The 12,109-nt window shown below is 39.3% G+C and overlaps 1 protein-coding gene across 5 annotated transcripts in view; it reads right to left on the bottom strand.

Moving 5' to 3' along the window:
* lcp2a (lymphocyte cytosolic protein 2a) overlaps nucleotides 1-12,109 on the bottom strand; it is a 195,207-nt gene that overhangs the window by 104,119 nt on the left and 78,979 nt on the right. The gene's annotated exons all lie outside the window — the stretch shown is intronic.

The raw sequence follows: 12,109 nt of genomic DNA, 5'->3' as shown, positions 1-12,109 counted from the left end.
CCTTGATGATTGCTGCTGCTCTCTAAGGTCACCGTTTCATGTTGATTTTCTTGATGGTAGGGAGGGATTAGCCTGTGGTGTTGTGGGCTGTGCCCACTACAATTTGCACGGCTTTCTGCTCAGAGGTATTGCTGCCCCCATACCAGATAATGATACAGCTGGTCAGCACTCATTCCACTACATATCTGTAGAAATTTGCCTAAATCTCCACAAATTCCTGAGAAAGTAGAGGCACTGACATGCTTTCTACATGATGATATAGGTGTGTTGGGTCCAAGAAAAATCCTTTGAAATAGTAACTCTCAGGAATTTAAATTTCCTTACCCTCTCCACCTCTGATTCCCCCAATGATCTCTGGATTGTACACCTCTGGTCTTCCCCTCCTAAAGTCTACAGTCTGCTCCTTAGTTTTGGTGACACTGAGTGCAAGGTTGTTGTTATTACACCAATTAGCCAAGTTTTCAGTCTGACTCATTCCCCCCCCCCCTTTTTATGTAACTCACTACCATCATCAAATTTGTAATTGGTGTTATTGTTGTACCAAGCCACATAGTTACAGAAGAAAGAATGTAAAGCAGGGAATGAGAACATAGCCTGTGGTGCTCCAGTATGGATAGAGATTGTGGATGAGATGTTCTTACCAATTATTACTGATTGTGGTCTGGATGTGAAGAAATCCAGGATTCAATTATACAGTAGGGTATTGAGGCCCAGGTCTTTTGAGTTTGCAGCGAGGACTACAGAACATTGTAATGTCACATGGCACTGATACAACTGGATGACAATAAACTTGAACTTAAAGTCATGTACAAAACCTCTTTGCACTTTTATACCCTGTTCCACCACCCAATTGGTTCATCGACTCAAAGTCAATTTTCACAAATGCTCTGGTCACTCCTCCCTGGCCAGAAATGTTTTCATCTCCCATTTCTATCTGGTGCTGAACCTGGACACAATATTGTACTGACCAAATCACTTCCTCTTACTCTATATATATAAAAAAAACTTACCCTTGTGTCATACATAAGTTTAAATCTTCAAAGTATTGTTCTAAATTCTTTCTCAAATCCACATTGTCTAGACCCTTCATGACTTTGAAAAGCTCCATCAAAACACCTTTCAGCCTTAGAACATAGTTCGGCCCTGTACACAAGGGACCGAATTGCCACAGCACACAGCCTACACACAATGGCACAGAGACTGCCTCCACACTGAGGAGGAGCACCAGGATTAAAGAACAGACTGTGGAGAGTGAGTGCAGCTCCTGAGACTGTGCGCTGATGTCATTCCAATGAGCCAGCACAGCAGGTGGGAGGTTTTGAAATAATGTTTTTGTAGTGCAGTCTGTTTGAGTAAAGAGACGGTTACTGGTTCACTCAGCTCGTGCAGATGTGTTCCTTTCTTTTCACAAAACTACCATATTGTGGGTACTACCATAGAACATTATAGCACAGTATGATAATGTGTGGATTTATGTAAACCTTCTCCACCACAAACTATCCTTCCCTTCCTCACACCCATAACTCACTATTTTTCTTACATTCATGAGTCCATCTAAGAGTCTTTTGAAAGTCCCTTTTGTATCATTCTCCACATCCTTCCAGGCATCCAACCCTCAACATAAAAAACTTACTTCTAACATCTCCCCTAAACTTTCCTCTACTCACTTTAAACAGATGCACTCTTGAGCTACTTTCACCCTGGGAAAAGGTACTGGATGTTCACTCTATTCAGCCTCTCTATTAAGTCACCTCTGTTAAGTCATACCTCTATTAAGACACTCTCATCCTTCATCGCTCCAAAGAAAAAAGCCCTAGTTTTTCAATCTAGGGAACATTTTAGTATATCTCTCCTCTCCAACCTCTCTAAAACATCTACATCTTTCCTGTAAAGAGGCAACCAGAACGGAATGCAAAATTCCATGTGTAGTCTAACCAGATATTTATAGAAATGCAACATTATCTCACAGCTCTTCAGCTCAAATCTCCAATTAATGAAGGCTCACACACAATACGGCTTCTTTACACACCATCAAACAGCATAGCCACCTTGAGGAATCTATGGAACTGGACCCTATGATCCCTCAGTTCCTCTTCAGCATTAAGGATTTTGTAGTCTATATTCAAATATGACCTTCTAAAGTGCATCACTTAACACTTTTCTGGATTGAACTCCATCTGCCACTTTTCCACCCAAATCTGTTTCCTGTTTATATCTTGTAAACTTTGACCACCTTCTACTCCATCCACTATACTTTGTATTTTCTGTAAATGTACTGACCCATCTTTTTATCCAAGTCATTCCTCAAAGAGCAGAGATCCCAGAACAGCTCCTTGTAAAATGTCATTAGTCACTTTCCTCCAGGCAGAATACATCCCATCTGCTACTGTTTTCTGTAGGCAAACCATTTCCAAATCCAAGTAGCCAAGGTTCTATGAATTGTATGCCTCATGATTTTTTGAATGAGCTTACCATTGGTTTTACTAAAGTCCATATGCACCACATCCACCACCTTACCTTCAACAAGTACTTATTCCTGTTATCAGCCCACATTCAAGGAAGAGTTAAGTAAACGGAATATAAAGCTAGATTGTTATCAGATCACACACTCCTGTTATTGGCAATAGTGCTTGAGGACATCCCACCAAGAATGTATAGATGGAGATTAAACTCCAAGCTACTTAAAAGACAGGATTTTAGAGAATTAATTGAGTGACAAATTAAAATGTACTTTGAAATAAATACGGAATCAGTGAAAAATAAATTTATACTATGGGACGCAATGAAAGCATTCATCAGAGGACAGATAATAAGTTATGTAACTAAGATGAAGAAGGACTACAATCGAGAAATAGAACAGTTGGAAAGGGAAATAATAAATACAGAAAAAGAATTAGTAGTAAAGGAAGATACAATTAAAAGAAGAGAATTGACAGACAAGAAAATAAAATATGAAACACTACAAACATATAAGGTGGAGAAAAACATAATGAAGACAAAACAGAAATATTATGAGCTAGGAGAAAAAAAATGCACAAAATACTAGCGTGGCAGCTTAAGACAGAACAAACTAAAAGAACAGTATTGGCATCAAGGAAAAAGGACAACCAACGGAGATCAACGAAAACTTCAGGGAATTCTATGAACAACTATATCAAACTAAAAACAAAGGGAAAGAAGACAAAATAGATGAATTTCTAACTTAAATTGAACTACCGAAATTACAAACAGAGGAGCAAAATAAATTAATAAAATCATTTGAAATAGAAGAAATACAGGAGATATTAAAAAAACTACCGAACAATAAAACACCGGGAGAGGATGGACTCCCAATAGAATTCTATAAAACATTTAAAGACTTATTAATTCCTCCTCTCCTGGAAGTAATGAACCAGATTGAAAAAACACAAAATATACAAGATTCATGCAAAACAGCAATAATTATAGTAATACCAAAGATGGGGAAAGATCCACTAACACCAGCATTGTATAGACCAATATCTCTACTTAACACAGATTATAAGATAATAGCTAAACTATTAGCAAACAGATTGGCCGACTGTGAACCAAAAATAGTAAAACTAGACCAAACTGGATTTATTAAAAAAAGACGAACAACGGACAATATCTGTAATTCATTAACTTAATCCATGGAGTACAAGGAAACAAAACTCCAACAGTAGCGGTTGCTTTAGACTCAGAGAAAGCCTTTGACAGAGTAGAATGGAATTATTTATTCAAAAATTCAACCTACCAGAGAAATATATTAATTGGGTTAAAGCATTATATAAGGGACCAATGGCGAAAGTGACAGTAATTGGATATATATCAAACCAATATAAATTAAGCAGATCAACAAGACAGGGATGTCCACTATCTCCCTCACTATTCGCATTAGCTATAGAACCACTAGCAGAACTGATAAGGACAGAAAATAAAATAAGAGGGATAAAAATAAAAGAGAAGGAATATAAAATCAGTCTATTTGCAGATGACGTTATAATATACTTAACAGAACTAGAAATATAAATAAAATAATTACATAAGAAATTGAAGGAATATGGAGAAGTATCGGGGTACAAGATCAATGCAAATAAAAGTGAAGCAATGCCAATGAATAATGCGGATTTTACAAAGTTTAAGAAAGAATCACCATTTAGATGGCAAACACAAGCAATTCGATACCTAGGTATACAACTAAATAATAATCTCGGCCATCTATATAAACTAAATTATCAGCCATTAATGAAAAAAATTACAAGACTACTTAGAGCACTGGAAAGACTTACCACTAACACTGATAGGAAGGATAAACTGTATTAAAATGAACATCTTCCCAAGGATACAATACCTATTTCAATCATTACCAATTCACCTAACAGAGAAATTCTTCAAGGAGCTAAAGAAAATAATAAGGAAATTCTTATGGAAAGGGGAGAAACCGAGGATAGCACTAGATAAATTAACAGAATGGTACAAACAAGGAGGCTTACAACTACCAAACTTTAAGAATTATTAAAGACCAGCACAATTAAGATACCTATCAGATTTTTATCAAACAAGGGAAAAACCAGATTGGACCAGATTAGAACTAAATAAAATGAGGGAGAAGATACATGAACATATACTATACAAGTGGGATGATAAATTGGTGCAACGTAGGAATTCATCAGTATTGCACCATCTACTCAACATTTGGAAGAAGATTCACGTAGAAAGGAATAAAATAAATTATCAACTACCAAAATTAATATTGACACATAATCAACCAATCCCTTTCACAATAAATAACCTTTCCTTCAGAGAATGGGAGAGAAAAGGGATCAAAAGAATAGAAAATTGTTTTTCGGGAAATAAATTATTATCTTTTGAACAAATGAAGGACAAATATAATATAACTCATGATACAATGTTTGCATACCACCAATTGAAAACCTACTTGAAGGACAAATTGGGAAACAGTCTAAGGTTACCAGAAGGAAGCAATTTTGAATATGTGATTGCTGACACAATGATAATTAAAAAATTTATAACAAACATGTACATCAAACTGCAAGAAAAGGAAAACGAGGAAACTAACTGTAAACCTAAACAAAAATGGGAACAAGATCTAAACATGAAGATAAAGAATGAAACATGGGAAAAGCTATGCTCCGGAACTATGAGAAATACAATAAACACGAGGTTACGCATGATACAATATAATTGATTACACAGGCTATACATCACACCCCAAAAGTTAAATAAATGGGACCCAACAGTATCAGACAGATGTTTTCACTGTAAAAAGAAAACAGGAACAACAATACATGCAATTTGGACATGTGAGAAAGTGAAAAAAATTTGGGAAGATCTAAACCAGATATTAAATAAAATCACAAAAAGCAATATACCAAAAAACCCAGAGATCTTCCTTCTAAGTAATAAAGAAATAAAGAATTTGGACTTGATTTAGATGGAGCACAAAAAAGATTTATTATGATAGCCCTAGCTGTAGCAAAAAAATGTATTATGTCAACTTGGAAATTAGAAGACAACTTGAGAATACAGCAATAGTACACAGAAATAAATAAATGTATTCCATTAGAAAAAATAACATATAATTTAAGAAATAATATCACAATATTCAAACAAATATGGGAACCATACATGAAATACAATAGAGAAATCCTACCACGGACCTCCACCACCTAAAATGACAGAAGGAGAAGACAACGAAATGAACTGACTCAGTATATAAAAGTAAAAGATAAAAATTTCTGTTTATTTTTATTAAGTGAGGACATTGTTTAATGGGTTTAATGTATCTTATAGATTGAACTTTAAATAAATGGGAAGGGGGGTGAGGGAGGGAAGGAAGGGTGGGGGAAAAAGGGGAGAAAATGACACTATATATTCAAGAGAAAAAATTTCTGTATGTATTTTGGTCAGTATGGTTTATAGTGTGAAAAATAAAAAATTTTAAAAAAATAAGTACTTTGTCATCTCCTCAAGAAATTGAATTAGATTCCTGAGGTTTGACCTACCATACACAAAGACATGCTGGCTATCCCTGAGAAGACTATACTTCTCTAAATGCTTGAAAATCCTCTCCTTAAGAATTCTCTCCAATAATTTGCCCATGTAAGACATACTGGTCGATATTTCTCAGGATTCCCCCTTTTACCTCTTTTAAACAAGAGGACTACATTTGCTATTTTCTAATTATCCAGTATCTTTCCTGTGGTCAGCAAGGATGCAAAGATCATCATCAATACCTCAGAAATCTCTTTCTTCGCTTCCTGTAGAGACCTGGGATATATCCCATCCAGTCCCGAGGGCTTGTAAGATCCTGACAATAGTGATGTTAAAGTTTGATTCTATTTTCATGTTTAAAGATAATTAAAAGCAACTTTTGTTTAAGTAACCATTTGTCTTGGTGAATATCTATTGCTGCTGGGTTTTGGAGTCCTCTGGACTCATAACACCTGAGAAACCAGAGAACCCAACATACTTGACCCCTGCTACACCACCACGAAGAACACCTACTAAGCCATCTCACAACAGCACTTCAGCAAGTCAGATCACCTTGTTGTCCTTCTACTACCAGCATTCAAGCAGAGTCTGAGGTCTATAGCACCAGTGGTGAAGATGGTGAGAGTATGGCTATTGCCTAGTAGCACTCACATCTACTGAGATGAAATGCTTTGAAAGGTTGGTCATGGCCAGAATTAACATATCTAAGTAAAGATGTAGACCCATTGCAATTTGCCTACTGTCACAATCACTCCACAGCAGATGCAATACTCAGCTCAGGATCACCTCGATTACAGCAACATGTACATCAGGCTACTCTTTATTGACTCTTCTTTCTTTGGCTTGGCTTCGCGGACGAAGATTTATGGAGGGGGTAAAACACCATCATACCCTCAGTACAGATCAGCCAGCTCCAAAACCTGGGTCCGTGCACCCTCCTCTGCAACTCAATCCTTGACTTCCTCATCAGAAGACCATAGTCAGTATGAATCAGAAACAACATCTCCTTCTCACTGACAATCAATATAGAGACACCTCAAAGATATGTACTCAGCCTACTGCTCTACTCGCTGTACACCCATGACTGTGTGGCTAGGCTCAATTCAAACTCCATCTATATATTTGCCAAGGACACTACGGTCATCATCAGAATCAAAGATGGCAATGAGGAAGTGTATAGGAAGGAGATAGATCAGGTAGTTAAGTGGTGTCACAAAAACAACCTTATACTCAACATTAGAAAAAGCAAGTCGCTGATTGTGGACTGCAGGAGAGGGAAAACAGGAGAACACAAACCAGTCCTCAATGAGGAATCAGCAGTGGAAAGGATTAAGCACTTCAAACTCCTAGGTATCAACATCTAGGATGGGGCCTCCATGTCTTTTTTTTTTTAATTTTTTTTTCTTTTTCACACTATGAACCATACTAACCAAAATACACACAAACATTTCACTCTTGAAAATACAGTGTCATTTTCTCCCCTTTCCCCCCCCCTCCTTTCCCTCCCTCCTTCACCCCCCCCCCCACCCCAACCACTCAACATTCAACCTATATGAAACATTAAACCCATTAAATAATGTTATCACACAATGAAAATAAAGAAGAAATTTGTGTCTTCTACTTTTACATACTGGGTCAGTTCATGTCAATGTAATCATGAAGAAAGGCCATCAGTGGTTATACTTCGTGTGGAGTTTGATGAGATTTGGTATGTCATCAAAGATTTCCAAATTTCAGACGAGTTGCATAATTGTCTGGTACGGAGGTGCCAATGCACAGGACAGGACAGGAAAAGACAATAGAGAGTTGTAAACTTGGCCAGTGCCATCACGGGCATCAGTCTTCACTCCAACGAGAACACTACAAGAAGCGGTAAGAAAACAGCTTCTATCCTCAAGGACTCTCACCACCCAGGCCATGCCCTTGTCACACTACTGCCATCAGGAAGGAGGTAAAGGAGCCTGAAGATGATCACCCAGTGGCACAAATACAGCTTCTTCCCCTCAGCCATCAGATTTCTAAACTGACAATGAACCACAGACACTATCTCATTTTATGTTCTTTTTGCACTAATTTATTTATTTTTAAATGTAATTTATAGCAATATTTACACCTGTTTCTTTCTTCTTTCTTCTTTGGCTTGGCTTCGCGGACAAAGGTTTAAGGAGGGGGTAAATGTCCACGTCAGCTGCAGGCTCGTTTGTGGCTGACAAGTCCGATGCGGGACAGGCAGACACGGTTGCAGCGGTTGCAGGGGAAAATTGGTTGGTTGGGGTTGGGTGTTGGGTTTTTCCTCCTTTACCTTTGGTCAGTGAGGTGGGCTCTGCGGTCTTCTTCAAAGGAGGTTGCTGCCCGCCAAACTGTGAGGCGCCAAGATGCACGGTTTGAGGCGATATCAGCCCACTGGCGGTGGTCAATGTGCAGGCACCAAGAGATTTCTTTAGGCAGTCCTTGTACCTTTTCTTTGGTGCACCTCTGTCACGGTGGCCAGTGGAGAGCTCGCCATATAACACGATCTTGGGAAGGCGATGGTCCTCCATTCTGGAGACGTGACCCACCCAGCGCAGCTGGATCTTCAGCAGCGTGGACTCGATGCTGTCGACCTCTGCCATCTCGAGTACTTCGACGTTAGGGATGAAAGCGCTCCAATGAATGTTGAGGATGGAGCGGAGACAACGCTGGTGGAAGCGTTCTAGGAGCCGTAGGTGATGCCGGTAGAGGACCCATGATTCGGAGCCGAACAGGAGTGTGGGTATGACAACGGCTCTGTATACGCTTATCTTTGTGAGGTTTTTCAGTTGGTTGTTTTTCCAGACTCTTTTGTGTAGTCTTCCAAAGGCGCTATTTGCCTTGGCAGGTCTGTTGTCTATCTCATTGTCGATCCTTGCATCTGATGAAATGGTGCAGCCAAGATAGGTAAACTGGTTGACAGTTTTGAGTTTTGTGTGCCCGATGGAGATGTGGGGGGGCTGGTAGTCATGGTGGGGAGCTGGCTGATGGAGGACCTCAGTTTTCTTCAGGCTGACTTCCAGGCCAAACATTTTGGCAGTTTCTGCAAAACAGGACGTCAAGCGCTGAAGAGCTGGCTCTGAATGGGCAACTAAAGCGGCATCGTCTGCAAAGAGTAGTTCACTGACAAGTTGCTCTTGTGTCTTGGTGTGAGCTTGCAGGCGCCTCAGATTGAAGAGACTGCCATCCGTGCGGTACCGGATGTAAACAGCGTCTTCATTGTTGAGGTCTTTCATGGCTTGGTTCAGCATCATGCTGAAGAAGATTGAAAAGAGGGTTGGTGCGAGAACACAGCCTTGCTTCACACCATTGTTAATGGAGAAGGGTTCAGAGAGCTCATTGCTGTATCTGACCCGACCTTGTTGGTTTTCGTGCAGTTGGATAATCATGTTGAGGAACTTTGGGGGACATCCGATGCGCTCTAGTATTTGCCACAGCCCTTTCCTGCTCACGGTGTCGAAGGCTTTGGTGAGGTCAACAAAAGTGATGTAGAGTCCTTTGTTTTGTTCTCTGCACTTTTCTTGGAGCTGTCTGAGGGCAAAGACCATGTCAGTAGTTCCTCTGTTTGCGCGAAAGCCGCACTGTGATTCTGGGAGAATATTCTCGCCGACACTAGGTATTATTCTATTTAGGAGAATCCTAGCGAAGATTTTGCCTGCAATGGAGAGCAGCGTGATTCCCCTGTAGTTTGAGCAGTCTGATTTCTCGCCTTTGTTTTTGTACAGGGTGATGATGGTGGCATCACGAAGGTCCTGAGGCAGTTTTCCTTGGTCCCAACAAAGCTTGAACAACTCATGCAGTTTGGCCTGTAATATTGTGTAATATTGTGGCAAAACAACAAATTTTGTGACACGTCCATGACAATGAAATTCTAATTCTGAAATCCAGAAATACCATCTTCCACATTGAATCAAGAGCACACTGTTGTTGAAAATTATCCTCGACACATTTGAAAACTCTTCACTCTCACTGTTACAATCCCAAATTAAGGACCACCATTCTAGCAATAATACGGTTTTGCCTTTCCCTATAATACTCTAGTTTCTTTGGTCTGATAAAAAAATATAGTTCAAGGAATCAGATTTTACTTTAACAATGAGCAAGAACCTGGGGAAGGGAGGTTGGGGGTTTACCCAAATAAGACCATAAAACATAGGAGTGAAATTCGGCCATTCAGCCTATTGAGTCTGCCCCGCCATTCCATCATGGCTGATTAGCAATCCTTTGCAAACCTTTTCTCCCTATAACCCTTAATTCCCTTCCTGATGAAGAGCTTATCTTCCTCTTTCTTAAATATAACCAGTGTCTTGGCCTCCGCATCTATCTGAAGCAACAAATTCCATAGATTCTCCATCCTCCGGGTAAAGAAATTGCTCCTCATCTCTGTACTAAAGGATTTTTTTTAAATAAGGCTATATCCTCTGTTCCCAGGTTCCCAACCATAGGAAACATCATCTCTACACCCACTCTATCTGGGCCTTCCAATATTCAATGGGTTTCTATGAGATCTCCCTCATTCTTCTAAACTCCAGTGAATATAGTCCTGGGACCATCAAACACTCTTGATATGATAACCCTTACATTCTGGGAATCAATCTAATGTACCATATTTGGATCCTCTCCAAAGCCAACACATCCTTCCTTAGACAAGGAGCCCAAAACTGCTCACAATACTCCAAGTCTGGTCTTGTAAACCCTCAACATTACAACCTTGCTTTTATATTATATCCCTCTCAAAGTGAATGCTAGCATTGCGTTTGCTTTCCTTACCACTAAATACGAGCTAACCTTTAGGGAATCGTGCACAAGATCTTCCAAGTCCCTCTATACTTCCGATTTTGGAACTCATTGCCCATGGAGAAAATAGTCTTTCCACCAATGTGTATTATCATGCATTTTTCTACACTGTATTCCATTTGCCATTTCCTTGCCCAGTCTCCTAAACTGTCTAAGTTCTTCTGCAAACTCAGTGTCTCCTCAACACTACTAGTCTCTCCTCTATTTGTTTCATTTGCAAACATGGTCGCAAAACCAACAATTCTATCATCCAAAGCATTGATGTATAACTTGAAAAGGAGTGGTTATGACTCCGAAGACCGCAGAACACCACTGGTCACCATCAATCAACCAATAAAGGCTCCTTTTATCCCCAATCTCTGTCTCCTACCAGTCGGCCAATCTTCTATCCATGCTAATAACTTTCCTGTAATACCACAGGCTCTTGTTTTGCTTAACAGCCTCATGTGCGGCACCTCATCAAAGGCCTTCTAAAAATCCAAGTAAACAATATCCCCTGGCTCTTCTTTGTCTGTCCTTCCTCCTTTAAGGGAATAAAAGGGTGGGGACTTAAGCGTTTCAGAGCCAAAACATTGCCTGAACATTTCTACTCATGGAGGTGTGTGACTTGCTGAGTTCCTCCAATGATTCTTGGTTTGCCCTCTTCAAGGCAGTTCCATTACAATGATTTTGCCTTGAACGGTCATTTTTCTGCAAAATTGTAAGTGACATTTCATACTATATTTCAATTTACTTCTGCATTAAGTAAGTGAATATTGTTACAAGATCAAACCAGCAACCACAAAGAAGGCATATCACACAGGGGTAAAGGAACAATTACTTTATTAACAAAAAGTTCACCTTCAAACTTTAATTCAAAATCCCCCCCCCCCTTTTATAACAATGACCACTGGTTACTACGCAAATTTCTATAACAGTGTAAAACTAATAAATTCCCCAGCTGAAATATAAAATATGTAATTAAAATCTAAGTTATATTTCCAACCAGCCCATAGAAAAACTTAGACACGAAACAAACACAAAAACTCACAAGACTCACAAAACTTCGATCTCAACTGAAGCAAAAGTCATAAACAAAATTCAGTTTGTTTGGTAAACTGAAGCCAAAAGATCTTTGAGAGGGAGAGCACAAAATTCAAAGTTGTCTTGTGTTGCTTACAGAGAAAGGAACAATTAGCTTGGACCAGATCCTTCTGGCTGTCTTCGGAATGTTCATCCTTTTTGAAATCCCAACATTCTAAACTGTCCTCCAGACCATGACTTCTTCCACTCCACATCACCACCCCCA

Source organism: Narcine bancroftii, chromosome 9, assembly GCF_036971445.1.
Source record: "Narcine bancroftii isolate sNarBan1 chromosome 9, sNarBan1.hap1, whole genome shotgun sequence".
Taxonomy (NCBI): Eukaryota; Metazoa; Chordata; class Chondrichthyes; order Torpediniformes; family Narcinidae; genus Narcine; species Narcine bancroftii.
This window is presented reverse-complemented; position numbering and strand designations above follow the sequence as displayed.